We start from the raw sequence: 26,471 nt of genomic DNA, 5'->3' as shown, positions 1-26,471 counted from the left end.
GGCCCCGTCTCAGCTGCCAGTGCCCGCATAGGCTCATAAGGAAAGGACTCACAAGGATCCACCTGAGAACCCTGCCGCTGTCAGGTAAGTCTGTGTGCAACCAGTCCCTTTTGTTTGGGATAGGAGCAATGAAATCTCGGCCACCATCGCCATTCTGCTCTACCTGGCATCATTCTGAGCCATGGGCTATGGAGTGCTTTATGCCTCCACATACGCTTCACAGGTGTAGTGCTCCCTCAAACTCAGCTCTGGTAGCATAATGTTTGCAGCTTTGACCGAACCTGCTGTTAACCCATTCAGGTTTGGGACTTGCATGAAGCGCTGGGGGGTGGAAGAGTTTCCAACCAATCTTCCTACACCCCTCTCAGTTGTTGCAGATGGTCACACTCCTTTAATGTTAATAGATGAGGAGTTCTCTGGTTGGCGTTGTTACTTGTTTTTGGCTGCCGTGTAGCCATGTACTCTTCTGCCATGGAGGCTTATCACAACATTATGGAGTTTGGTTCTACCCACCCTGCAGGTAGCTCATGTGCACGCTTATAGTTCAGGCCTTCCGCATCAATGGGAGGCACTGCTGCAGGTGCGTTATGACTGCACTGTTGCTCGATACACCTTAAAAACAGCATCTAAGCGATTGACGGGTTTGGACCTGCCGTTTGTTGGTGTATGGTTTTTAGTTAGGAAAAGGTTGCTATTCTTGATAACCTGTTCAGGCTCTAGGAGGCGACAGTCTTTTGCGCTGTGACAACTACAAGAGCCTGAGGATGTTCCTATCAGCCTTCGGCGTTCTAGGAACGTTTAAAGCCTCAACCCCAAAGTTACCAGCTGCCACCCCTAGACATGTGGGCAGGCAGTGCCCTGGCCGGCAGAATTACAGGTAGGACTGTGAAAGTGAGTGGTCCCTTTACTTCTCTGTTGTTTACCAGTACTTTCTATCATAGCTACCAGCTTTGCCACTATCTTCGATATGCCCCTGTCACAGGCTGTGTTATAGCCACTTCCACCCCAACTCCCACCCAAAAAAGGGGGGGGGGAGAGAGAGAAGGATGGGAGGCCCTGGCCCATTCTTGATTTTGGAGCCTGAATTCTTTATAACTCTACGCAGCTCCAATTTGGTTTCCTTGGACTCTGTTATCTACTAGTTACGTCCAAGGGATTTGTTTATTGTGAGATGCTCATTTTCATGCGGGCATCTGGTTGGACTGTACCACTCTCTCAGGTTTTCAGTTGGGGAAATCATTGCTTACCCCTGGTTGGTTCACTGACTCCTGGTCTTGGAGTCCAAACCACAGGCTGGTGAGCACACATCCTGGGCACTGTCCCTTTGGTCAACGTGAGGACTATAGGTCAACATAGTGAAGCTGACTTTGTACCTTACACATGGTGTAAATTGTACTAATATGCCTTTGGATGCTTTCTTGTAGCAGGATTTTCTCCTGACAAAAACCTTGTGGCAATGTTTGAATGTTGTGCTTCTTTATCTTCAGGCGCTTGGTTCCTTGCCCTACAGGTTCAGCGATTCCTTGGACTGATGGCACCTACTGCAGCTGTGGGACAGCTCACTCGACTGAGGCTGCAGTCCCTTTAATCCTGAATTCTTTCTCTCTTTCAGGTACCTTGCAACCACCGTTCCGTGTTGCTCCAGGTGACTCCAAAAGTCACTGCTCACCTGGATTGGTGGACACTTCCCCCCACTACAGTTAGGGAGACCCTTTCATCTCCTGATCCAGTTACTTTAGTCAGTAGCTGATACCAGCCCGCTAGGCTGTGGGGGGGCATGCCTACTCCACCACGTTGCCCTTGCCTGCTGGTCCTTGATGATAACCAGTCTGTATATTATTGTGTTGAAGCTCCTAGCACTCACTATGGCCTTTTGGGCCTCTGAGTCCCTGGTCTGGAGTCAGATGGTCCAGGTCACATCAGTCTTAACCACTGCAGTTTCCTGTATGAACACGCAGGGCGGCACTCTCTAGTTACGCCTTCTTCGGAATGGTGTTATGTTCGCCGCATTTATCCAATGGCTGTATACAACCGTTGCATCTTTCTTTGCCTCTGTCTTTGATGGGGTTCTCCAGACAGGGATGCTTTCGCATCTCGATCAAACTAGTAGTAAAGCAAAAGCATAGCAGAGCGTGCTGCTTGTGTGCTGCCCCATGGTGCTTCAGGCACTCTGGGCAGTTTACAGGTTGGTTATGCGGGCTGCACATTGCCTCCCCGGCGAGCTGGGTGCTCATTTTGCCAGCCTCGGAGGGGTGGACGGCTGGGTCGGCCTTGGGTCACTGCCTGGGGTTGGGCCCTGGGTCGTGAGCACAGTTTTGGCTGCCGTACAGTGGTTTAGCCACTGCGCCACAAGGCTCTTAGTGTGCCATGTTTGGCTCCTGGGCTGGTGTTGCCTGCACCTCCTTAGGAGGTGCCTCCCTAACCTAGGGGCATGGGGGCCCCTACACAGATTTCACCCTTCCCCTCTTCAGGGTCGGTCGTTCGGGCCCGCCATGGGCGCACAACCATCTTGCTTGGTTGTGTTGCTAGTTTGGTTCTTGATCCTGCTCCTGGGACCTGCAGGATACATCACACTGAACATGGTCCCTCACTTATGGTTTCAGGACACGGGCAGTTGGTTCAACCGAGTGTCAGTCTCTCCTACCTGTTGGCTGGGAGTCTTCCCCAACAGTAATGGACGTGCGCCATCATCTTGGCATACCTTCTTCCACCTTGACCTACTCCTGATATGGGCAGGTGTTCTGTCCCTTTTCATCAAGACGACATTGGCCTACTAGGCCACCATCTCTGGACGGTTTCTCCTTCACTTGTTTGCCTGGCTCTGGCCCATTCTACCTGCAAGCTATTTCTCCGTGGCCTGGAGAATATGCGTCCTGCCTATGGGCCACTGATACTTCAGTGGTCTCTCCAGTTAGTTCTTTGGCAACCCTCAAGGCTGCGTTTCTCCTGGCAGTACCTTTAGCTTGCAGGCCTGGAGGACTAGCTGCTGTAGCAGCTGGCCCTCCTTTCTGCAAAGTACCCCTTCGGCCAGTCTTTTCCTTGCCTACAGTATTTTTCTGTCTTCCATTTGAACCAGCCAGTTTTCCTTCCTGGTTTCTTCCCCACACCATCTTCACTGCTGGAGACAGCTCTGCACACTCTAGACGTGCAGCGTGCTTTGCCATATTGTGTGCCTTGCACGACCACTTTTTGGGCCTCACAACGTTTCTCTGTCACCTTTGCTGGCTCTCCTTCGGAGCACCGGCTTTCTCTTAGACCATGTCTAGCTGGATGGTCCAGACCATCTGCCTTACCTTTGGTTTGGCACGGACTGCTCTTCCAAGATCAGTGAGAGCTCACTCTACTAGAGTAGCAGCATCCTCAATGGCCTTTCTCTGTCACGTGGATGTCGTGGATGTCTACCACGCTGCCACGTGCTCCACTCTGTCTCCCTTCATCTCGTCCCACTGCCTGGTTGCCCAGCTTAAAGGTTCAGGCTGCAGTAGGGCAAGCTGTTCTGGCTTCTGCACTTTCGTGACGACCCTCCTCCGGGTTAGTCAGCTTGCCAGTCACCCATTAGTGTGTATTCACAGAGGACATGAAGGAGAAAAGAGGTTACCTACCTGTAACTCTGGTTCTTTGAGTAGTCCTCTGTGAATTCACACGTCCCGCCCTCCTCCCCGCTGTCCGTCATGTGTGCCATGGCATATTGGGCAGCTGCGGTCGGTTCTTTAAGAACTGAAGCACTGGGCTGGAGGCAGAGTTAAGTGCTTAAAGCTGTGGAAGTTACTGAAGACTGCTCTGCTCAGCCGCAGATTAACCCATTAGTGTGAATTCACAGAGGACTACTCGAAGAACCAGAGTTACAGGTAGGTAACCTCTATTTCCTGCTTCGGGAACCAATTTTCACTTTACGATGATCAGCAAACAGCTGAAATGGCCACCAGCTGAAGAAAATGCCCCCCCCTGCTGTTTTTATGACTGATTTTCCGCTTAACAGGCACCAGAAAATCGCCACTGTATGGAGGATCTTCGCTGGATGAGCAGGTATACATTGAACGGTTTTCAATGCGTTTCAATAGGGGTTTTTTATTTCGTTTGACGACATTTTCATTCTACAGCGATTTCACTGGAGCGAATTAACGTCGTAAAGCGAGGCACCACTGTACACATATAGGAAGGCAGTGTTTAGAGTGATGGACTAGGACTAGAGTGGTTGCAATGACCTAACTAACTACAAATAACTAACTACAAATAACTAACTATAAATAATGACAAATAACTAACTACAAATAACTAACTACAAGTAACTAAATAACTAACTACAAGTAACTAAATAACTAACTACAAGTAACTAACTACAAGTAACTAACTACAAGTAACTAACTACAAGTAACTAACTACAAGTAACTAACTACAAGTAACTAACTACAAGTAACTAACTACAAGTAACTAAGTAACTACAAGCAACTAACTACAAGTAACTAAGTAACTACAAGCAACTAACTACAAGTAAATAAATAAATAAATAAATCACCTGGGTTCCATTCTATGCTTCACCATGGAATTCATTGAATGGCCTTGTGTTAGTCTCATATACCCTAACCTACTTCACAAGATTGTTGTGAGGATGAAGTGAGGAGGAGGAGGATAGACATCTACACCAGTAAAACAAGCACGAGTGAGATGTTACAAATTTTTGTGGAGTGTAACGTGCTCTCATAGTGATCTTGTCTTGTTTCTTCAGATAGTCACTCTCAAGACACTTTCATTCTGAAATATGACTAAACTCCAGTATAAACGGTCAGTATAGCCAACTGAGGTCTAAACGTTATGCACTGGATCTTAGGAGAAGGAATTTTAGATCCCATTGCAAGGGTTTTCACAGTAGCAAAGCATCAAGAAATAATAATAATAATAATAATAATAATAATAATAATAATAATAATAATAATAATAATAATAATAATAATAATAATATACAGTGGTGCCTTGCTTAGCGACATTAATCCGTTCCAGGAAAAATGTTGCTAAGCGATTTAATCGCTAAGCGATTTCTAAAAGCCCATAGAAACGCATTAAAACGTGTTTAATGCGTTCCTATGGGCTTCAAAACTGACCTTATGCGAAGATCCTCTATAGGGGCAGCCATTTTCAGTGCCTCTAAAGCGAGGCAAAACAGCGGGTGGCCATTTTGTTTTTCCAGTGGCCATTTTGAAACTGCCGATTAGCTGTTTAAAAAGGGTCGCTTTGCCATGATCGCTTCCCCGCAATCATCGCAAAGCGGTTTTTTCCCCATAGGGACCATCGCTAAGCGATCACTCTTGTGATGGCCAAAACCCCATCGCTAAGTGATTTCGTTGCTCAACGAAACGATCGCTAAGCACTGTATATATGTTATCTATATCTATATAATAACAATAATAAGTGAGACAATTTAAGTGAGTAACACTCTGGGGACTAAAGAATGATTAAATTTTTAAAAAGGGGGGACCGGTAAACCACTAGGACAGGCGCAAGGCAGGAGCAGTGACTCCCCAGTCTTTCTTTAGGTTTGGGCACCAGCTCAGCAGCGCAATGTCAGCTCGGAAGGGGCAAGGAAATAAAAAAGGAAAGCAATGAGCCGGGAAACACCCAGTGCCTCAAGTGTCCCCTACTCAGTCCTCCTCGAATGAGGAGTCATGGCCCAAATGGCAGGAGCTACAGAAAGAGATGGTGGCCCTTGAAGCAGCACGGTCAGTCAGGGCACCGCCGAAAAGGGTGGTGCAGCAAGGAACAGTGGTTGGAAGATGTGATCGAGGTGGAAGCTGAGGAGATGGTGGCGCAAGTAGCACTCAAGGGTGCCGAGGAGGGGCAAACCACTCCGGTGTTGATCGGATCGGTGGTGACAATGGCAGGCAGGAATGAAGCATCAGGGGAGGCTAGCTACGACAGAACAAGTGGCAGCATGGAGACAGCATCACAGTCTGGATTGGGTGAGTCCACGGTTGCACATGACACAACATCACACCAGTCAACAGGGGCTGGGCACAGCAATGGTCCAACACAAACACAGGGCCTGGCAATGGCGTATCCATTGTGGCCCTGGGGGGGGGTTGTAATCTGATGTCCACACCTGACCTGTCAGTGGCAGGCCCGGCATGGCCGTGGCCTGGTGTCGGTCAACTTGCATGGCAACCGCAACTCGCCGGTGGTCCACAGGTGACTGTGGGCCCCGCTACAGCTTGGCCGCTCTCAGGTGCCCATTTAGGTGGGTGGGGACAGCCAGTCGGGCAGCAGGTGGCAGCAGCCCCGTTAGTCTCGTTTGGGGATAGAGCAATGCCCTTGGGAGACCACTTAACCCCAGCCACAAAAGAGAAGATATGAAAGGAAAAGTATGTCAGTTTCTTTGAGCTCCTGAATAGAAATGTGGGAAAGAAGGATTTGGAGAAAGAAGAGGAGGCTGCCTGGATTCGTGATATACGCGTGAGTTGTGGCTACATTGAGGGTATCACCCCTAGGAATCGTCCCAAAGAAAGTGCCTGGGGAATATAGGTTAATCCAGCATTTGTCGTTCCCAGAGGGGGCCTCAGTCAATGATGCCATTCCTAAAGAATTATGTACAGTTCGTTATAAGTCCTTTGATGAGGCAGCAGGTATGGTCCGCCAATGCGGAGTTGGAGCAGAGATGGCAAAACCTGACATTAAATCAGCATTCAGGATTCTGCCGGTTAATCCGCTGGATATTGAATTGCTAGGTTTTCAATTCCAAGGGTCCTTTTATGTGGATAGGGCACTACCCATGGGATGTACCATTTCTTTCTCGCCCTTCAAGCATTTTAGTTCCTTCATGGAATGGAAACTTAGGTCTAGACTCAGTTTCAATAATACTGCTCATTATCTCGATGATTACTTGTTTTGTGGGGAAGTAAACACCGGAAAGTGCAAATTCATACTAGAAACTTCCCTGGCAATGGCTGATGAATTAGGCCTCCCCTTGGCCAAAGAAACAACTGAGGGACCAGCCTCAACCCTGACGTTTTTGGAGATCGAGTTGGATAAGGTTCATCAGACTTCCAGGCTGCCACAGGAAAAGCTAGACAATCTCAGAAGCAGGGCAGCATATACAGGAAGAAAGTTACCTGAGAAGGCACGGTTTCTTGTTTTTCCTTATGGGCCTCTCTCGGCGTTAGGCTCCTCAGTCACACCTCCTGACTAGATTGAGTGATACGAGTAGATTTTGGTGGGAGAAGGCGTTCCATCAGATAGTGAGGTCCTAGACCATTTAGGGCTTTGTATGTAATCATTAAAACTTTGAAATTGATGCGGAAGCGCACGGGCAACCAGTGCAATGCAGCCAGAGTGGGGGAGATATGGTGTTTTCTCACCCCACTAAGAAAGCTGGCTGCTGCACTCTGCAGCATTTGAAGCTTCCACATCAGTCTCAAAGGTAGCCCCATGTAGAGCGCATTGCACTGGCCTAATCTCGAGAGTGGTGAGTGCCTCAGCATCAAGATAGGGACGCAGCTGGGCAATCCGCCAAAGGTGGAAATAGGCGGATCGGTATCCATGGTGAGTGCCGGGTCCACATGTATCGCCAAGCTACAAACCTCACTCTTCGTAGTGAGAGTCACCCCCCAAATGAGAGGGAGTTTCACAAACCGTTGATGGTGGGGCCACCCACCCTCAGTACCTCCGTCCTGTCTGGGTTCAGCCTCAACCCATTTCCCTGCATCCATTGCAGAACAGCCTCCAAGCAGCACTGAAGGGACAGAACGGCATCCACTGTAGTTTGAGAAAAGGAGATGTAGAGCTGTGTGTCATCAGCATACTGATGGCATGATGCCCCACACACCCTGATGATCCCTCCCAGCGGCCTCATATAGATATTAAACAGCTTTGGGGAGATGATCAAGCCCTGTGGGACCTCACAATTGAGGCTCCACGGGGCCAAAACCCTCTTCCCAAGCTGTACTCTCTGAGGATGGTCCTCCAAGAAGGATTGGAGCCGGGCAAATGCCAGGCCACCAATTCCCAACTCAGAGAGCTTCAGGAGGATACTGTGGCTGATGGTATCAAAGGCAGCTGAGATATTGAGGAGGACCAACAGGGACGTTTTTCCCCTGTCAGCCTCCCTCAATAGGTCATCATACAGGGTGACCGATGCCATTTCTGTACCATGGCGCAGCCTGAAACCTGACTGGAATGGATCCAGGGCATTTGTTTCATCCAAGTGCACCTGAAGCTCGTCGGGCACAACCCTCTCCACCACTTTCTAATGAAAGAAACATTGCTGATGGACCTGTAATTGCCAATATCGTCCGCCACCAAATTTAGTTTCTTATGGGCCTAATGAGTGCCTCCTTGAGGGCAAGGGGAATGCTGCCGTCCAGGAAAAACCCATTAATTATCGCTGTGGCCCATGCGGTCTTTGTACGCCTGGCTGCTTTGATCAGCCAGGCCAGGCAAGGGTCAAGGGAGGAGGTGGTGGCACGGCAGCGATTTCTGTTTTAGAGAGGTGTCAAAACAAGATTTGGTCAGAGTATAGAATTTACAGGCCTGAGCAGAACAAATGTATTAATGAGCAGCCATGATGTTCAGGTGTGTCAAAATGCTGAGTCACAGTGACTCAGGAGGGCTGGCTCAAAGATCTGTGCTGACTGGATACAGCCAGATGCGTAAGTATATATATGTGGACTGTGTAGAGAAGATGTATTCCTGCTATTCTGATAAATTCATGGTGTCATGCTGTCGCTCTGTATATTTGTAAATATCATGTAAATACACAACTGGTGCTGGAAGAAGCTGTCTGAGTGAGTCATTTTGCCATCAGGACCTCGAAGTTACTCTGCTAAAACTTTTCTGCGTGTTCACGAACTAACAGGTTTTGATTGGTTTTGCTTAGAAATAGCATTATTTTTAAGTCAAAGAATTTGTATCTTAAAAATTCATTTTAAAAATCTGCCTAAAGAAGGTTAAATTTAAGGTGACAAAAACACACGTTAAACCACTTTCAACTCTGTACTGACATCTAAAATTATTCCCAATATCATCTGTACTATGGCTGCTGGGAGAAGACAGAAGCAGCCATAGTACAATATCTGTGCCAAAATATTTTTAAGGTCTGTTTTTGGAGGTTTTTCTTCCTAACAGTTCACCAGTCTCTGTGGCCGGCATCTTCAGAGGACAAGAGTTAGAACTCTGTCTGTATTCTGGTGTAGTGTGTGGGATAGTAGAGGTTGGAGAGGAGAGGTTGGAGTTAGCAAAAATTGTCACTGGAAAGCATAGTGTAAAATCATCCAGATGAGATAACAGAAATACAGGGACATTTGAAAAGAGGTGTTGGAGGAGAGCCTTTCTGATCACACAGACAGCTGTAAAGGCCGAAAAGTGGGTGCTCTTTGAAGTCAAATCTGAACTCTCACCAAAGCAAAAATGAATCAACTAAGACAATGATACCACAAACATATAATGCTGTTACAGAACTGACCAAAAAAGACAATGTGGCTGGGGAAAGGGAGGTGGGGGGGCGGAGTAGGAAACGAGAAAGACCTAATATGAGGCATTTATACTTAAAATAATCCATCCTTCCCCTTTAAGAGCTGGCCTGTATCTTTTTCTGGCACAGAAAAAGGAATACATTGAGATAGAAAATAGCTCTTTGTTCTGAGTTTGTGGATGGGTGCCAATAGATTGCACTCAAGATAAGGACCTTTTAAGCCTTGGCCAGATCTCACCAAATTTCATTGTGTTGACAAGCCCTCTGAGAGGGTCAAAAGTGCAGATTACCCAGATTTCCCCTTTGAAGGCTGATTTCCCCTTTGAAGGCTGGTGTGAGAACTCTGGTCTCAGAAATTCTGATGGGATGTTCACTGAAAGTACTCAGGGCGGAGACAGACACAACTTTTCTGTGCTTTTGTAATGCAGAAATACTCTGAATATGTCTTACAAAAATATATGCTAATTCCCTGGAGAACTGTCACACCATTGTTTTCTTTAAAGCTCATTGGTTTTTTAAAAAAATCTTTAAAGAAAATCTGTCTTTTGACTATTTTTGTGACCTTTCATTGCCCTTCAAATCTGGGGATGGTTAGGGTCTCTTATTTCTGCATGGGGATGAAATAGTTTTACCTTTAAAAAAGTGTAACTCAAAAACCCTTCCTCCAAACATCCCTATATCTGGCACAGAACAGGAGAAACCTGTCTTCTACATATGTGTCAAATTTGGTGCTATTCCAAAATCCAGCTATAATATCAATGTTCAAAATTAGAGGCAATCAATGTATAGAAGTAGGGAAGAGGCAGTGGGTCCATTGGAACTGCTCTAACCAATCATTTGAATTTTCTTTGCAGAGTCCATGGTCACCCCTAAATTTTGATCATCTGCATGCAGTTATAGCTGTAAAACTACATGGATCAGTGTTGCATGAGATGCTTCCCCCCCCCCAACAGATGAAGTCATAGAAATTCCAGTCTACTTAGTGTTGTGCCACATTATGTCATTTGGAAAAGGCATTATCTCTAAATGAATTATTTTCATTGTAAACACAGGGATTTTAATGCATGCATATAAAATCCAGGATAATGAAATAACAGACAGAATTAAAATAACACCAAAGAAATGAGAAGAATTAAGAGACATTTATTATTTGCCCTAAGTAGTTACTTTTTTATTCTTTGATTTGGGCTTATCAGAGTTACCCAAAATAAACAGGGTGCTCAGATTTTTGTTCACAATTCATCCTTGTTAAATAACTACAAGAAGATATAATCCACTTGGCAGAAATACAGAGATCTCATTTGTTTGCTTGAAGCCACTAGAATTTAACAATCTTTATCTTTTGCCTTTGTCCTTTAACAGACGGTACAGGGGAAAAAAACATTGCTTGGTGGTATCTTTCAAAGCTACCTTTCAGTGTGTAGAGTCCAATCCCTGTGATTACAAAATCTCTGATGTGTTTATGATCTGACCTAGAAGGACTCCTTACAACCCAAGCACCCACTTGTCCCATTGCTGTGACAGGTAGTGGCTTTCTCCATCTCAGTCTGGAACCAGGTACATGCAAAGTGCCTGTTCTGCCATCAAACAGAGACCCAGATTGACCAGGGACACCTCAGTTGTTGCCAGAAAGGCAGTCCTTCAGCCAGTAGAGAAACACTCAAGGGGCTGCAGTTGGCATGGAGACTCCCACATGTTTTCTGTAGAGGACTGGAAAGCATGTGAGGCCAGCACAGAGGATCTCCCCACCCCTGCTAGCTTCCCATTGGCCAGCAGAGAAGGGTTTATATTGGCTGGTGGGAAATTTTTTAATTAGGGCAGCAAGCAGGCAGACTGGAGGGCAGCAGGCTTCAATCTGGTCTGCCTGCGTGACATATAATCGGAGTGGAGAGAACGGCTATTTGCTTTTTTTTTTTTTTTGCACACAAATCCTTACTTTATTAATATAGTGATCTTACACACACACATTCACAAAGAGGAATCTAGCAGAAACTCTGATTAACCTGTATGTTAAATGCAGATATTGAGTAGGAACTAGGGTCTAGTCACAGATCCTAATGAGCAATTCTAGATGACCTGAAAGAGAGAGCAACTAAATGGTTCAGCCTATTTGTGGTGCTTTTGGAGGAGGCTTTAAGAAAACAACTGGAAGGGGTGGAGGCCAAGCTGATACAGGAGTGACTAGGTCCCAGTCCTCTGATTTGTTTTGAGGTTTCTAAAGTGGGGCGTTGCAAGAAGAAATGTATAGTGCAGCAGATTTCACACCATTTTATGTAAGAATGGGTCATGACTTGACTGGCCTCAAATGTGACATCATTTAGTGATAGGACGGGAGATCAAGATGAGTATAAGTAAGGATGACTTCAACAGTATAATTTCAGCACTTTTTTAGAGTGGCATTTTGTTGCTATTCTAATTCAAAATTGGATCTGCCAATATACTGTGTATAATTCAGTGATTTATGAGCAGATCCACCTACCTTCTGCCTATTCCTATGTTAGACCCATGTGTGAATCAAAGAGGCAACCTGAAATAAGAATCTAACACAAAAATTTCACATATTTAATGAGAAGTTCATTTTATCATAAAATAAAGCATTAATAATGTAGCAAGCAGTCTGAACCACTGAGATGTGGCAGATCATTTGCCATATGGCTTGGTCAGTTAATCCTTTCTTGACCTTTCATTTGATTTAAAAAAAGGGGCAGCTGGTGCCCTTGAGTTTGCAATAAATCCACTCTGAATTTTAGTCTGAACTTTGCAGGAGCTATTCAATCTGCTGAACTATTCCATCTAATAGTTTCAGCACCTTTGATACAACCTGCAAGGTTCAGATGAAAACCCAGAGAGGATTTATTGCTCCTTAAAAACTCAAGAGTCACCAGATGTCTCTTATACATAGATTGCCACCCTTAGCCCCATTTCCTCCTTCCTCTGAGAAGTTGCATAGCCTTCATCACTTTGTTACGAACAGCAGATAGGTATAATCAGGGTCCAGTCTCCATGATGAGAATAAAATGTGAAAATTCAGATTGAGACTGATGTAAAATATCTCATCGGTCATACAGGGGAAGAGAAGAGTTAGGGAGGAACTGAAACTATTCCATTCCTGCTGGGTTTTTTACACAGGTCAAGAAAGAAGAAGAAATGCATTCCTTTTTATATCTCAAAATGTAATGAGGAGTGCTGTGCATTTTTCTTCTTTTAAAATGAATAGTATTGATCTCACAGCAGTCCCTGGACCAAATGGAGAAGGCCCAGTTAAACTGGCATTGGCTTAAGCTCACCCTTCATATAATTAAATGTCAAGTCCAGTTCTTACCTGAACAGTGTGTGTGTTGAATTCTAGAAGACAACAGTATTGTGCAACACTGACCCTTCTGGTTGGTAAGCAGTGTGATGCCTCCTGATTGGCTAGATATTGTATGCAAAAGGGAAATTACCTTATGTTCCTTTTGGTAGCAGTACAGCTAAGATTGTTGCTCCAGGAGTGAGTGGTAGTGGGAGGTACCTGTTGACCTGATTGGTCAGAGTTGCTGAGTTTCCCTCCCATTTCCTTTCTTCCTTCTATCATCCTCCTTGTCTTGTCATTACTGGTCACTTCCTCATTGACAGTTTGAGTGGATGAACAGCAGATGTTGTAAAAAGTTTTACATTTGTAAAATCTGAACACGGAGACAAAAAAAAAGTCTTCTTTTTGATAAAGCTACTTCCTCAACAATGTAAATAGTTGAACAGAAGTAACATGTTTTAGTCATCTAAATTTGTGTTACACAGATTTCCAGCTGTGTGTCTGATGTGCATGTGAGAAAGAGGAAAGCAGATTTAGATCTGATTCATCTGTCGCTTTATCATAATTCTTTGTTGAGAAAAGAAGGGAATGATAATTCAGGATACAGAATGTGGTGGTCTGATGGTTCAACTACAATTTTTATTCTAAAACCATTTCACTGCACCAGAACATAGAGGGAGCCTAAAAGCAAAAGACACCATCTGCAACTTAGGTTCAATATGTATTGACCTCTCTGTATCTTCTCTTCTCTCACACACATACACACAGAGAGAGTTACAGTCTATTTCTGTCCTTCTCATAGGCATTGAAGTAGCTTTGGAGGTGTGAATGGAGAAAAGACCATTGTAGTTTAACTGGCAAAAGAGAAATGACTTTTAAATGCTTTGATGATTGTTTTCAGATATATATAGATGTGCTGAATTGCCAGCTAGTCTAGACTTCAGAGTTTTGCTTGAATTAGCAGAAACTGGTTCCTTCTTTGTATTATCGAAGGCTTTCACGGCTGGGCCCCGATGGTTATTGTAGTTTTTTTGGGCTGTTTTGCCATGTTCCGAAGGTTTTTCTTCCTAACATTTTGCCAGTCTCCGTGGCTGGCATCTTCAGAGGACAGGAGTTAGAACTCTGTGTTCTGGTGTAGTGTGTGGAATAATTGAATATTTGTAGCTGCGGGATTAGCTTTTTGTCCTTTTGTCCATTGGGTGATTATGATGATCAAAGTGTTTTTTTTGTTATGGGTGTATTGTTGAGATAAGAGGGGAAGATGGTCTGTCACTGTGATTGATGGGTGTCGTTAGCTAGTCTTTTGTGTGCAGTGATCACCGGTCCTTGTGGCTGGGTAGAGTTCATTGACCTTTTGCAGAAAGGTCTAAGAAAGTCTAAAACTCAATAAAGCCTGGCTCCCAGCACTGAAAAATGCAGCCTGTAAAAGGTGAAATGTTAGGAAGAAAAACCTTCGGAACACGGCCAAACAGCCCGAAAAACCTACAACAACCATGTTTCCTTGCTTTTTATTTTCTTATTCAAATGCAACTCTGAACACCTTCTCACGCATGCATCCCCCCTTTGCCCTCTCTCTCTGTTCTCTTGAGACTGGACTGGCTCCACTTTAATATGCCCTGGGAATGAGGCATGGGGGGGCAAGTGGAGAAGTGTTATTCACCAACGTGGCATGTCATGATCTATGTTGTTTTCACCAGCTTTATTTAAAGGGCTGGGCATGATTTAAAGGGAATTTTATTATGCTATTTTCAGATTCCTACAATTTTCCATCTCAAAAGTGGATTTATTAATATATCTTCCCTACTGTTTTTAGTATACTGTAATATAAGGCAACAGGAGCCTTAAATAATAGTAGTAAATAAAAAAAAAGTTAAATGTTCATGTTCATCGTGTGCAAAATAATCTATGACTGGGTTTTTATGGCTTTTTAAATTTTATTTGTTTGTGCATAATGAAGCAACACAATGTAAATTTAATTTATCCTGTTTGGATATTTTCCCCTTCTTCCACTCTGATGTGAACATGCATTATGTATATGGATTTCATTCTGCTTCTGCTTATTATCTTTTTGGTGTGTGATAATAATAAAAGGATTAGTTAAATTTTCTTCCAGATTCTTTATTTTCTCTTTCTTTGTATTGTAGTCTTGAGAACAATTGTAGTCTATTCGTTCTTCATCTGTGATTAGCATTGAAATTGCAAATACCTCCGGTACTATAAACAGATAAGTGCATCTCGTATTGTTTCACATTTCTCTTTCAGAATTCTTTTTTTCTTAGCAAAATATCTTGTCTTTAGAAAACTTGTAGTTTTGGCCATGCATGTTCATGCTTCCAGCAGACATGCATACTTATTATTATAGCTGCACTATGTTATTGTGCAGCATAGCAAAGAAACATTCTACAAGACAATTCTAAAAATGGGGCAAGTCAAACCAAAAAAATTATAATTGTAGAGCTGGATGCCAGATCATTACCAAATCTGACACAGGTATAGCAGACAGCCTGATCTTGATTATTTGCCAAATTTGTGGAAATTTGGGCAAAGGGCTTTGGAGCTATGATTTTTTTTAAAAAAAAAACTGCTTTACATCTCTCAATTCATTAAAAAAAGGCAAATCTAAATGTTCCCAGATTTAAACTAGTTCATAAAAATAAAAAAGGACCAATCTTGCTCATCTTTAAAGAGAACAGGTTGCCCATCAACTTTTTTTTTATTTGAAAAGAATCCCGGTTGCTGTGGCTGAAATATTGATTTTCAAAAATTCCTGTAAAAATTGGGAGAAACTGTGACTTTATTATAAGCTGACCATGCATGGAACAGGTTTACAACCAAGACTGTTCCAAAGTAGATGCATTGTTGAAGCTTCATGGGCAGGGAAGAGTGAAGGTCAATGAAAGGTCCCAAAAACAGAGTCAAAAGACAGGGTTTTTTTTTAAAAAGGAATTATTAAAAACAACAGACTTGCTTTAAAGAAAGCAATGTAGTGACAGTCCTCCAGAAAGGGGAAGGCTCTGTATCTGAAGAGGATTAATATACAATTTTTGGGAGCATATTAAAAGTATTTCTGCATTACAATATCACAGAGCAGTTGTGTTGTCCCAGCCCTGAGTGGTTTCAGTAAACATTCTGAACTTTAAACCTGTCAATCAGGATCCAATTGAGTTTTTAACTCCTTCCAGGCCAAACAGAAATTCTGCTTCCAAATGGATTCTTCTTGTGGTTGTAAACATATTTTAAAAGGTATTAAAAATGAAAAGAGAACAATATTCAGAAGCTCATTCATTTAGGTTGTGAAATTATTCTTTTTAGTTTTCTGACTAGGGATGACCTTACTAAGTGTTAGCAGAGATTTGGTGCCTATATCCTTGGAAAAGACTTTGATGTTGGGAAAGTGTGAAGGCAAGAGGAGAAGGGGACGACCGAGGATGAGATGGTTGGACAGTGTCATCGAAGCAACCAACATGAATTTGACACAACTCCGGGAGGTGGTGGAAGATAGGAGGGCCTGGCGTGCTCTGGTCCATGGGGTCACGAAGAGTCGGACATGACTAAACGACTGAACAAACAAACAAATCCTGTCATAGTCTCAACCATTCAACCTATCTTTTCACTATACACTTATAGTTAAGGGGGGAGGGAACTCCATAGATGGTATGTGCAAAGCAAAGCAAAATGTGCCCATAGCTCTTAAAACACTCTCAGTAGTTTACAGTTTAATTATGCAGGTTACACATTGCCTTCCCCAGGAAGCTCAGTAATCAGTTCATTGATCTTGAAAGGATGGAAGGCTGAGTCAACCTTGAGCTTTTGAAGGCAGCTCTGCAGTTTAACCACTGTGTCACAAGGTTCATGTTACTTCTTATATGTGGTGACTATATGAGTTAGTGACTTCCAAGTCATTAACATCCATGCTCAGATCCTGCAAACCAGCAGATTAGGTTGTTCTCTCTTCCTACTGTCCCCATCCTTCTTAGCAACATTCTCTTTTTTTAGTAAGTTCTACTCAGTACTACTCAAGTCTTATAAACTAACATATGAGGCTTTCTTTCTTGAAACAATCTATCTCATATTATTTATTCCTCTCTCTCTACAACCCCCCTTTCTCCAACAATATTGTCTTTTCTGGGCAGTTCTGTATTGTCATTGTATATGCATGGTAGGGAAACCACTCACATTAGAGCTTTCTTTCCAACCTGCATACAGTAGCTTTGCAATAAATGTCCTGTCCAAGTGTTGAATAATAACCATACTGGGTTCCTGAACCCCTATTACTCCCATCTCAGACATTATTTCTGAAATTTTAATGCAGAAGATGAATTGATTTGCAAAGAATCACAAACAGTGGTTTGCAAAGTGAACACACCGGGCAAAATTTGAAGGAAAAAAATTGTCTGCAAAGGCAGACAATGATTTTTAACAACCTTAAGAGGCTCTCCAAAGAGACAGTAATAAGTGATAATGAACTGGGGGGGAAGTAAACAAAAGGTGCAAAAGGTACTTTGAAGGAGGTATATTAAATATAAGGCAAAAAGAAAAGGCTATCAGGACCAAACAGCAAGAAAAAGACAAGCATAACCCCAAGGGGCATTACAAATTGAATATATAGCACTTATGGAGTAAGAGGTTAATTATGGAATCTACTGGGAAGTCCCAAAGATATTTACAGATTTTTTATTGACAAAATGGATGCCATGTTGAAAGGTAGATGAATTATTTTTCCAAAGCTTTCCCAGAGGACAGAATGAAACTTAACTTAGAAACAAATTCCCCAGAGGTGAAAGAAGATAGTCTAAATAAAAGCAAACACATGTTAGAACAGATTCTCAAGAAAGTGGAACAGCTGTGTTTAGTTGTTAAGTCATGTCCGACTATTCATGACCCCATGGACCACAACAGGAAATGCCCTCCTGTATTACACTGCCTACTGGAGTTTGGTCAAAGTCATGTTGGTCACTTCGATGACACTGTCCATCCGTCTCATCCTCTGTTGTCCCCTTGTCCTCTTGCCTTCACACTTTCCCAACATCAGGGTATTTTCCAGGGAGTCTTCTCTTCTCATGAGATGGCCAAAGTATTGGAGTTTCAGCTTCAGGATCTGTCCTTCCAGTGACCACTCAGGGTTGATTTCCTTCAGAATTGATAGATTTGTTCTCTTTGTAGTCCAGGGGACTCTCAAGAGTCTCCTCCAGCACCACAATTCAAAAGCATCAATTATTCTGTGGTCAGCCTTCTTTATGGTCCAGCTCTCACTTCCGTACATCGCTACTGGAAAAACCATAGCTTTGACTATGTGAATCTTTGTCAGGAAGGTGATGTCTCTGCTTTTTAAGATGCTGTCAAGGTTTGTCATTGCTTTCCTCCCAAGAAGTAGGTGTCTTTTAATTTCGTGGCTGCTGTCACCATCTGCAGTGATCATGGAGCCCAAGAAAGTAAAAACTGTCACTGCCTCCATATCTTCCCCTTCTATTTGCCAGGAAGTGCTGTGGCCAGTGGCCATGATCTTAGTTTTTTTATGTTGAGCTTCAGACTATTTTTGGCACTCTCCTCTTTCACCCTCATTAAGAGGTTCTTTAATTTCTCCTCACTTTCTGCCATCAGAGTGGTATCATCTGCATATCTGAGGTTGTTGATATTTCTTCTGGCAATCTTAATTCCAGCTTGAGATTCCTCCAGTCCAGCCTTTCACATGATGCATTATGCATATACACGTAAGTTAAATAAGCAGGGAGACAATATACAGCCTTGTCGTACTCCTTTCCCAATTTTGAACCCATCAGTTGTTCCATATCCAGTTCCAACTGTTGCTTCCTGTCCCACATATAGATTTCTCAGGAGACAGATAAGGTGGTCAGGCACTCCCATTTCCTTAAGAACTGGCCATAGTTTGTTGTGATTCACACAGTCAAAGGCTTTTGCCTAGTCAATGAAGCAGAAGTAGATGTTTTTCTGGAACTCTCTGGCTTTCTCCATAATCCAGTGCATGTTAGCAATTTGGTCTCTAGTTCCTCTGCCCCTTCAAAATCCAGCTTGCACTTCTGGGAGTTCTCGGTCCACATACTGCTGAAGCCTACCTTGTAGGATTTTGAGCATAACCTTGCTAGCGTGTGAAATGAGTGCAATTGTATGGTAGTTGGAGCATTCTTTGGTACTGCCCTTCGTTGGGATTGGGATGTACACTGATCTTTCCAATCCTCTAGCCACTGCTGAGTTTTCCAAACTTGCTGGTATATTGAGTGTAGTACCTTAATAGGGTCATCTTTTATGATTTTAAATAGTTCAATTGGAATGCCATCACCAGTTATTATATCATTTTTGAGATTGTATCCCAGTACAACCTTAAGGTTGCCAGAGCACTCTTCACAAGATCACCGGAGGGCTACAGTTACAAAGTTTCTTGTTTATTTTTGACGGAGTGGTCCTATATTTCTTAAAATAAAAAAAAAATAGAAATTGGTGATGGTGGAATTTATTGGTATTGTAGCAAATGGGAGGGTGAGTTTATCTCTTTTCCTGTCCTTCTGCAGTCCTAAAGTAAACTGTTTTCCTGAAGCTGCTAACTGCATTGAAAGTACAATTGGCAATCTGTCTTTGCAAGATTCCCAAAATACATTTATTACATGCAACAAATGTTGTCTCTAATTTGGCCCATAGCTTGCAAAGGTATGTGTTCCTGATCATGGAGTCAAATGGTGTAACTGACCTGTCTGCATTCTGTGGTCACTAGTCCTATGCAAGGCTTTTAGGTAACTGCACGAAGAGCTAGATTTGGGGTGGTGATGGGTATGTACATAAAAACCCTGCTCTCTCAACATCTCCAGAATCTGGAACTTTGGCAGTGAAGATACAAGAAGAACTCTACAAGCACGTTTGGCTGAACACAGTTGCAGAGCATCCCCAGTCAGGAACCACAATAAGCCAGGGATCCTCATTATGAGAGATCTGCCAACATGTTTGCTGAACAGGTTTTCAGAATCCTCCAGACTTTTGCATGCAAACAGTGCCTAATTTACTTATGGGTGATGAGGAAATTGTCTCCATGGCTTCCAGCCATGCCTTATTCCCAACAAAAACCTCTGAGGTCAGGAAAACAGATAAATAAGGCTGGTTTGTTTCTGCATAGACTCCATCTACACAGATGAGGACATAGCTTTATGCTCACATTCAGTGAGCACAATTTTGAAGGGACTCTGATGGGGAGCTGTTGAATGATGCTGTGAGTTTGGTTTCTCTTTCTTGGGGATGGTTTTCCAATTTATTTGTATCAATATTATATATTATATATATAATTAAACTAAGTATATCTGTTTATTTATTTATATATACTGCCCCGTAAGCATGATGCACTATTCTGGGCAGTTGACCAAACAACAACAGATAGTAAGTCAAGACAATAGAAATAACCACAAGAATAAGATAAGCAATTTAAATTCAAAACCAAGGTAGCACCACACTTCATAATAAAATGGCAGGACAATGGCAAAGTAAAAAATTATACAAGGTTGCCACCAAATACATTTCTAAATAGTTCTGTCTTCTGCAGCCTCTTAAAGGTAGGCAAGGTACAGCTTGACTGAGAGTTGATTCCAAAGGATAGGTGACATAGCTGAGGAGGTCTGGCTTCTAGGTGATGTTTTTCTGGCCTCCTTCAGCATGGCCACCTGGAAGAGCATTGCCTGGGTAGATCCCATAATGTGGGTAGATAATTTTGAGGAAAGGCACTCCAGGGTCCCAAACTATCATCATCATCATCATCGTCATCGTTGTTGTTGTTGTTGTTGTTGCTGTTGTTGTTGTTGTTGTTATCATTGTTATTATTATTGTTGTTGTTGTTGTTGTTACTAGTATTTTTATTATTATTATTAATAATAATAAAATAAATTTTAGAAATATTATATTGCATATGCTTTCTTGTTCACTTCCCTTTTTTCCTGATGGGAAGGAGGTAGCACAGATTTCATCTTGAGTGCAAAGCACTTCGTGAACCTGATATAGTAAATTTATGCTTAATATATATGTTAGTTTTAAAGGCGTCACAGCAATTCCCATCTCATTCACACACTATTTGACTGGGGAAAATGTGGCATGAGTTGAAATGAGATGCAGCATCAGCGACTAGAGCAAGAGCAGCAACCAGCAAAAGAATAAGTAGTTGTCAAGAGACCAACCATTTAATTAAGAGTAGAATAGGAATTCCCTAAATAGAAGACTGTGAAACACATCTCATTCTCTTTAACATTTTTAAGTCACTGTGTACATATAACATCACGTTAGGGCTTTTCTTATATGTCAACTATATTTAGTTTAATTATCATACGTAGTAATCATCTAATCATTTTGTACAAGTCTCAGTCATTTGCAGGTTCTAAAATACAACACAAATTATAAGGGATTTTTCCCCCCGCTGTTCGAATGTGTTTAGCTCGTAGTAACAAATTCTGATTACTGTGGTTCCAATCAGCTTCTAGTTCAATAAACAGAAAACCATGAACAATTTGGGGGTGATGATCCACTTGAAACTGTTGATCTAGTAGTGTCGGTGAATGATCAAATTGAATTTCCCAGTGACAGAAACTCTGAAAAAGCATGGGTGGCAGAGATGGTTATGTCAAAGGCTCTGTGGTTGCAGGAGCCCCTCACCCCTGGAGAGACAGATGAAAATAATCACTGCAGTCCAGTGTAGGTTGGTGACTCTGATTCCCCAGATGTAGTGAATCTGCTCCAGCTTTTTATCCAGACTTCAAACAAGCTATTTAATGTGCCGAACCTATTCTGTGGATAGAATTCAGCACCTTGGATAGTGACTGTAAAGTCCAGACTAAACCCCAAAGCACATTCATTACCCCTGAGAAGCTGGAAGCACTAATATCCAGTTCTTCCAACTGAACTCAAGCAGTACTGACATAGGTGGGGAAAGAATAATGTGATTCAGTGTGCATCTGCGCATGTGTATGAATGTGTTTCTGTTTGTGTGTGCATGAAAAAGACTAACAGAGCTTATCTGACCAGTAGCATGATGGCATGATATTTCACATGATGAAACAGAGAGAAAGAGAGAGAACGGAATGTAGTTATTACAATATTTTATTCTTCTAACATTTGTTGCTTTTGTGCTTCAGTTGTGCATCTGCTATATCAGAGGCAAAATGCCCTACAGTAGAAAACTCCACTTAATTGAATGGTTTTTTACTAGACCCGAAAACAATAATAACAGTTGGATACAATGGAAAAATCAGATTATTAGTCTTACCAACAGTGGATCCATTGGCCAAAATCTATTATGTACCTCAACACATGCAGGAAATGATAGTGCCAGTGTCAGGATGCTATCACTGACAGATTGCTAATGATCAAATACTTCCTCTTTTTTTACATTTTGTGGAAAGCATGGTTTGGACACAATGAGACAAAGTCACATGGAACCCTAAAATGGAAAAAGGAAATCTTTGATAAGTGCCAATCTTCCACTGATGATGGCATCATTCTCATTGAGCAGGAAGATGGTGCCCAGTGCGATTTTAGCCACTGAATCAATGGGACTTACATTAATGTTAACACAATCATTTTAGGAATAGGTATGTCATTCATTCATGCCTACAGCCCATCCAATGCTGTAGGGGGCAGGGAGAGAGAGGTAACCCTTTTAGATTATACAGTACACTGCAACTAGCTAGTCAGCCAAAGCATTGCCTCATTGCCTATAATGGGTTAAGATGAAAATAAAGAACCCTAAGAGGAGGTACTAGAAGTTCTTAATGGAATTCTATGATAAGTAATCAATGGTTGGATTGAACCCCCAAATTCCCTTCCCTCTCTCCCACCACCCACCCCCAACTGTGTCCTGAGGACTTGTTCAAGGAAGCAGGGAGAAAGAGACAGTTGCATTGTACAGAAGACTTGAAGCCAATCCATCTCCACTCAAGCCTCCAAAGTACAGTATCTAATGGTGGAAACTTATAAACCAGTGAGTAGTTTAGAGTGCAATCAGGGCATTTTCTTTTGTGTTGCGGAACTTCTGCCTCATGCAGATGTGTTTCTGATTGTGTCATAACCTTGATTCCCATAGAATTAATTCTCTGAGTCTTAATATTTTATGTTTTTTGTGCTGCACTTAGAAACTGGCCAGATTCTACCTTGGGTTTGTTTGTTTTTTCAGTTCTTTTGGATAAAATATCACTTCTTACACTGGTGGTGGTGAATGCATATTAGTGATTATGTCCCATGGAGAAGTCTGCAAAGTCCTGACTTACAACTAGAAAGGAGATCTAAGTCTTCTTCTAGCTGAACTCAACAACTGGAACCTTCTGAGACAAGGACAAGGCCCCAAATGCTTCCCTCTGGGTTCAAAAGGTGTGATATTATACTTGGGCATGGGTGATCACGGAACAAAGGAAGGCTAATTGCTTTAGAGAGAGAACAAAGGAGTCGACAGCAAAAGTCCGAGTCAGCGGAGCCAACTAGCAACGCCCTGAAGGCTCTTTTATTGACTTAGCATGATTACATAGTATGTTATGAGAGAAACAGATAGGATACTAGTTACCTAATTGTAACTAGGATTGACTAAAATAACCCTTTGATCTTATGCTCTGTCTCTAAGCAAAAGAGCAGAATAAGGGGCTACCCCGCCTGCTGGCAGCTGCAACATCCTGCCACGAGTGTTTGCATGTCACTGGAACAGAAGGCAGCTACAAACGTTAAGCAGAAGTTTCCCATACCTGGGTAGTGCAGAAAGCAAGTCAAACACACAGGGGATTAGGATTGTTAATGTAGCTCTTCCTTCTTTATTCAAAGAACAAAGCCAACAGTGAGCATCAAGAAAAGTGCATGAGACTGGCTTCTGTGAGTGCTGTGTATCTAGTCACTTGCCACTGTAACTGTTGAAGTGACATCTGTGCTGTGTCACATCTGCCCTGTGCAGAAACTCCTTACAGTGAAATGAACTCCTGGAATATCAATTGGCATCATGACTACTGGCCCTGGTTCTGCTTACCTGGCATCCCTGCCCATAAAAGTTAAAAAATAAATGCAAGCTATCTCAGAGTCCAGCACATCTCCTTTTAAAAAAGTACTTGTTGCTTTATTTGTTATTTCTTGGCAGCCAGATTGAGGTTATCATTCTTGTTGCCTTGATCACACAGATATTCCACTGTGTTGATACATTAACATGTTCCATTGTTTGTACCAGCAGCTCCAGGAAATAGAATTGTCTCTCTTGATCCTTCCATTGGCCACTTCCAATGCTGCACCTTTTAAAAATATGGAACATAAAATAAAAATACTTCTGTTTCCATTTAGGATTGATAAAAGAATAGCATAAAAACTCCCCCCCCCCAAAAAAACTATGTAAAATGCCTCGGCTTTAAAAAGCTTTTTAAATATAGTTTTTAAATTAATTAGAAAATGTTACTTGTTACAATTTGAAATAACTTTGTTGCTACTTGTTGCATCACTTTTGCTGTAACCTTATAACTACATGTGGCATTCTTCGTTAGCCAACAACTAATTGGTTTCAGGCAATTGACACACAAATTAACTCTGAGCTTTCTCCAGCTGAAATCTATACCTTGTACTATACTGTGGAGGATAAAGGTCATGCACATTATATAGACCTCTGTGCATATGAATTTATCATATATGAGGACAGGGCTCAGAAAGAAACCATAATCCCAGTTCCCACATCCACATCTTCTTTGGCCTTGGAGTTAGCCTGAATACGACTTAGTAATGCAGTCTTAGAGTAGCCCTTTGCAATAAAATAGGATTTGATCCAATTAACTTGGGTACTGTTGAATACCTCATGTTGAAATAACTTAGGACCCAACTTTATCCAGATTGGACAGCATGTAGCTCATTGGTATATACAGTCTTCATGCATCCATTTTCACGGCCCCACAGGCACTCTGGGAATGTCCAGCCCAGTGCCAAATTACAGCAGCTGTGACAAAAAGAGAAGTGTTTGGTCCTTACTGTAGAAGTAGTCCTGCATGCCAAGTGCAACTTCTCCAAGAAGCCAATAGTTTCTTCAAGGAGCACTGGTAACTTCACCCCATGCACTTTGTTTCTGGCCAAACAGGACTTCCAGAAGGCTGCTCTTTTGAGATGCTAATCGCACTTCCAGAAGGCTTCCGGAAATGTGATTAGCCTCTCAAAACGGATATGAGTGCCATATAATCCACTGTTCACACAGTATGAAAGCACACTCAATGTGTGACTCTTGGAGCAGGGAGGTTTCTGCATCTCATGCAAGAGGTCTCTGTGTAAAACTGTTATCACCTTCCTTTCTGAAGCTCAGCCATATACAGAAAGCTCAGAAACCCACACACACCACAAATATTTAGAAGTCCACTTCCAGTTTTGAAAAATTATAATTTTGGGGTGTTATTTGGAGCCTTTGTGATTGATTTAAAAGTTGAAATATCACCCCTGCATCTTTCAAAAACTCCAGGACTGGCCAGCCTGCTGGCCTGCCGGCCTGCCTGCCTACCTGATGGGGCCAGGGAAGGGCTGGGAGTCCACACCAAGAAAAGTAGCCATCATAATTCAATTTACACAGTTCAGGCAGAAATCATTGTTATAAATACTTCCAAGTACTACTCATTTTCTATTTAAGAGGCAGTCTTGACTTGCTAGGCTAGGCTGAGGGTCATCGACCCTCATGTTTTTGTTTTTCATGCCTCAGATGTGCAAAGGAGAACAGGACTATTTGTCTGTTGATGTCTTACCAGTTTTCATGAAATGTCTACATAGAACTGCAGAAGTCAAAACAAAACGAAACAAAACAAAAAAAAAAAAAACAACCCGCACACCCATATACAGCTAGTACTGAAAGAGTGGACTGACCAAAAGCAACAAACAAGAGTGTGTCTTGCTTGTAGGAGTCCGTTGTAGTTCTTCGCCATTCGTGCAGTTTTTGAAAAATGTGAGAACTTTCATTGATCATGGCAGAAATTGTCTTCTCATCTCACAGGTAAGAAGAAAAAAATGTGGTTTCTTGTTCTTGCAGTGAGGATGAGAAAAGTGAGAGTTGTTATCCCTAACTTGCTATGTGAGCCCCCCCCCTTTTTTTCTGCCAAGAAACAAAAGAAAGAGATGCTATTGTTTTCTTGCAGCTTTCTTTTCAATAGCACTTTGGGAAGGACCAGGACTGTCAGCTCTTTCTGGAATGTGAGAGTAATTTCCTCTTCCAAAGTTCAAAGTTGCTGCTCCTTGCTATGCATTGACTAGGATATTCCCAATCAAAAGTACACATAACTGGCATGACTATGCAGATTTAAGAGGCTGTTATGAACTGCAAGCAAATAAGGAGCAAGAGTGTGTGGATGCACACATGGTTATATCTGTACAAACAGAACATACGTTCAAATGCGGTCAACTTTCCCCATCATCACTCAGCCTTTTAAGCATACTATGCTTCATTACCTGTATGCCTGGCTGATATTCTTCCCTTTTCGCTATCTGATGTGCTCCATCTGATAATATATTTTCATTTAATTATACATCTCTGAGGGTTTTTTTTAAAAAAGAAGATGGTGCCTAGAAGTAAGTATCCATTTATACACTGAGTTTCAGATCTCTGAAAAGTCACGTTTCCACACATTTTGATACTTGTAAAGGTTAGCTTTTTCCTGTCTTTTCATATCTTTGAATAAACTATCAACAGTCAAATACTGTAAGCAGTTTTCATACTTCCTCATACAAAAGCTGGGTGTGGATTTTTGGTAC

General features: G+C 42.4%; 1 long non-coding RNA gene across 1 annotated transcript in view; it reads right to left on the bottom strand.

Annotated features, from left to right (window-relative positions):
- Positions 1 to 22,888: 22,888 nt before the first annotated feature.
- The window catches only part of LOC144588345 (uncharacterized), a 10,699-nt gene continuing 7,116 nt past the window's right edge, over positions 22,889 to 26,471 (bottom strand). Inside the window, exon 2 of the long non-coding RNA XR_013543858.1 lies at positions 22,889 to 23,995. This is a non-coding gene — a long non-coding RNA (uncharacterized LOC144588345). The remainder of the gene's footprint in view (positions 23,996 to 26,471) is intronic.

The sequence above is a fragment of the Pogona vitticeps genome, chromosome 3, assembly GCF_051106095.1.
Source record: "Pogona vitticeps strain Pit_001003342236 chromosome 3, PviZW2.1, whole genome shotgun sequence".
NCBI classification, from domain to species: domain Eukaryota; kingdom Metazoa; phylum Chordata; class Lepidosauria; order Squamata; family Agamidae; genus Pogona; species Pogona vitticeps.
This window is presented reverse-complemented; position numbering and strand designations above follow the sequence as displayed.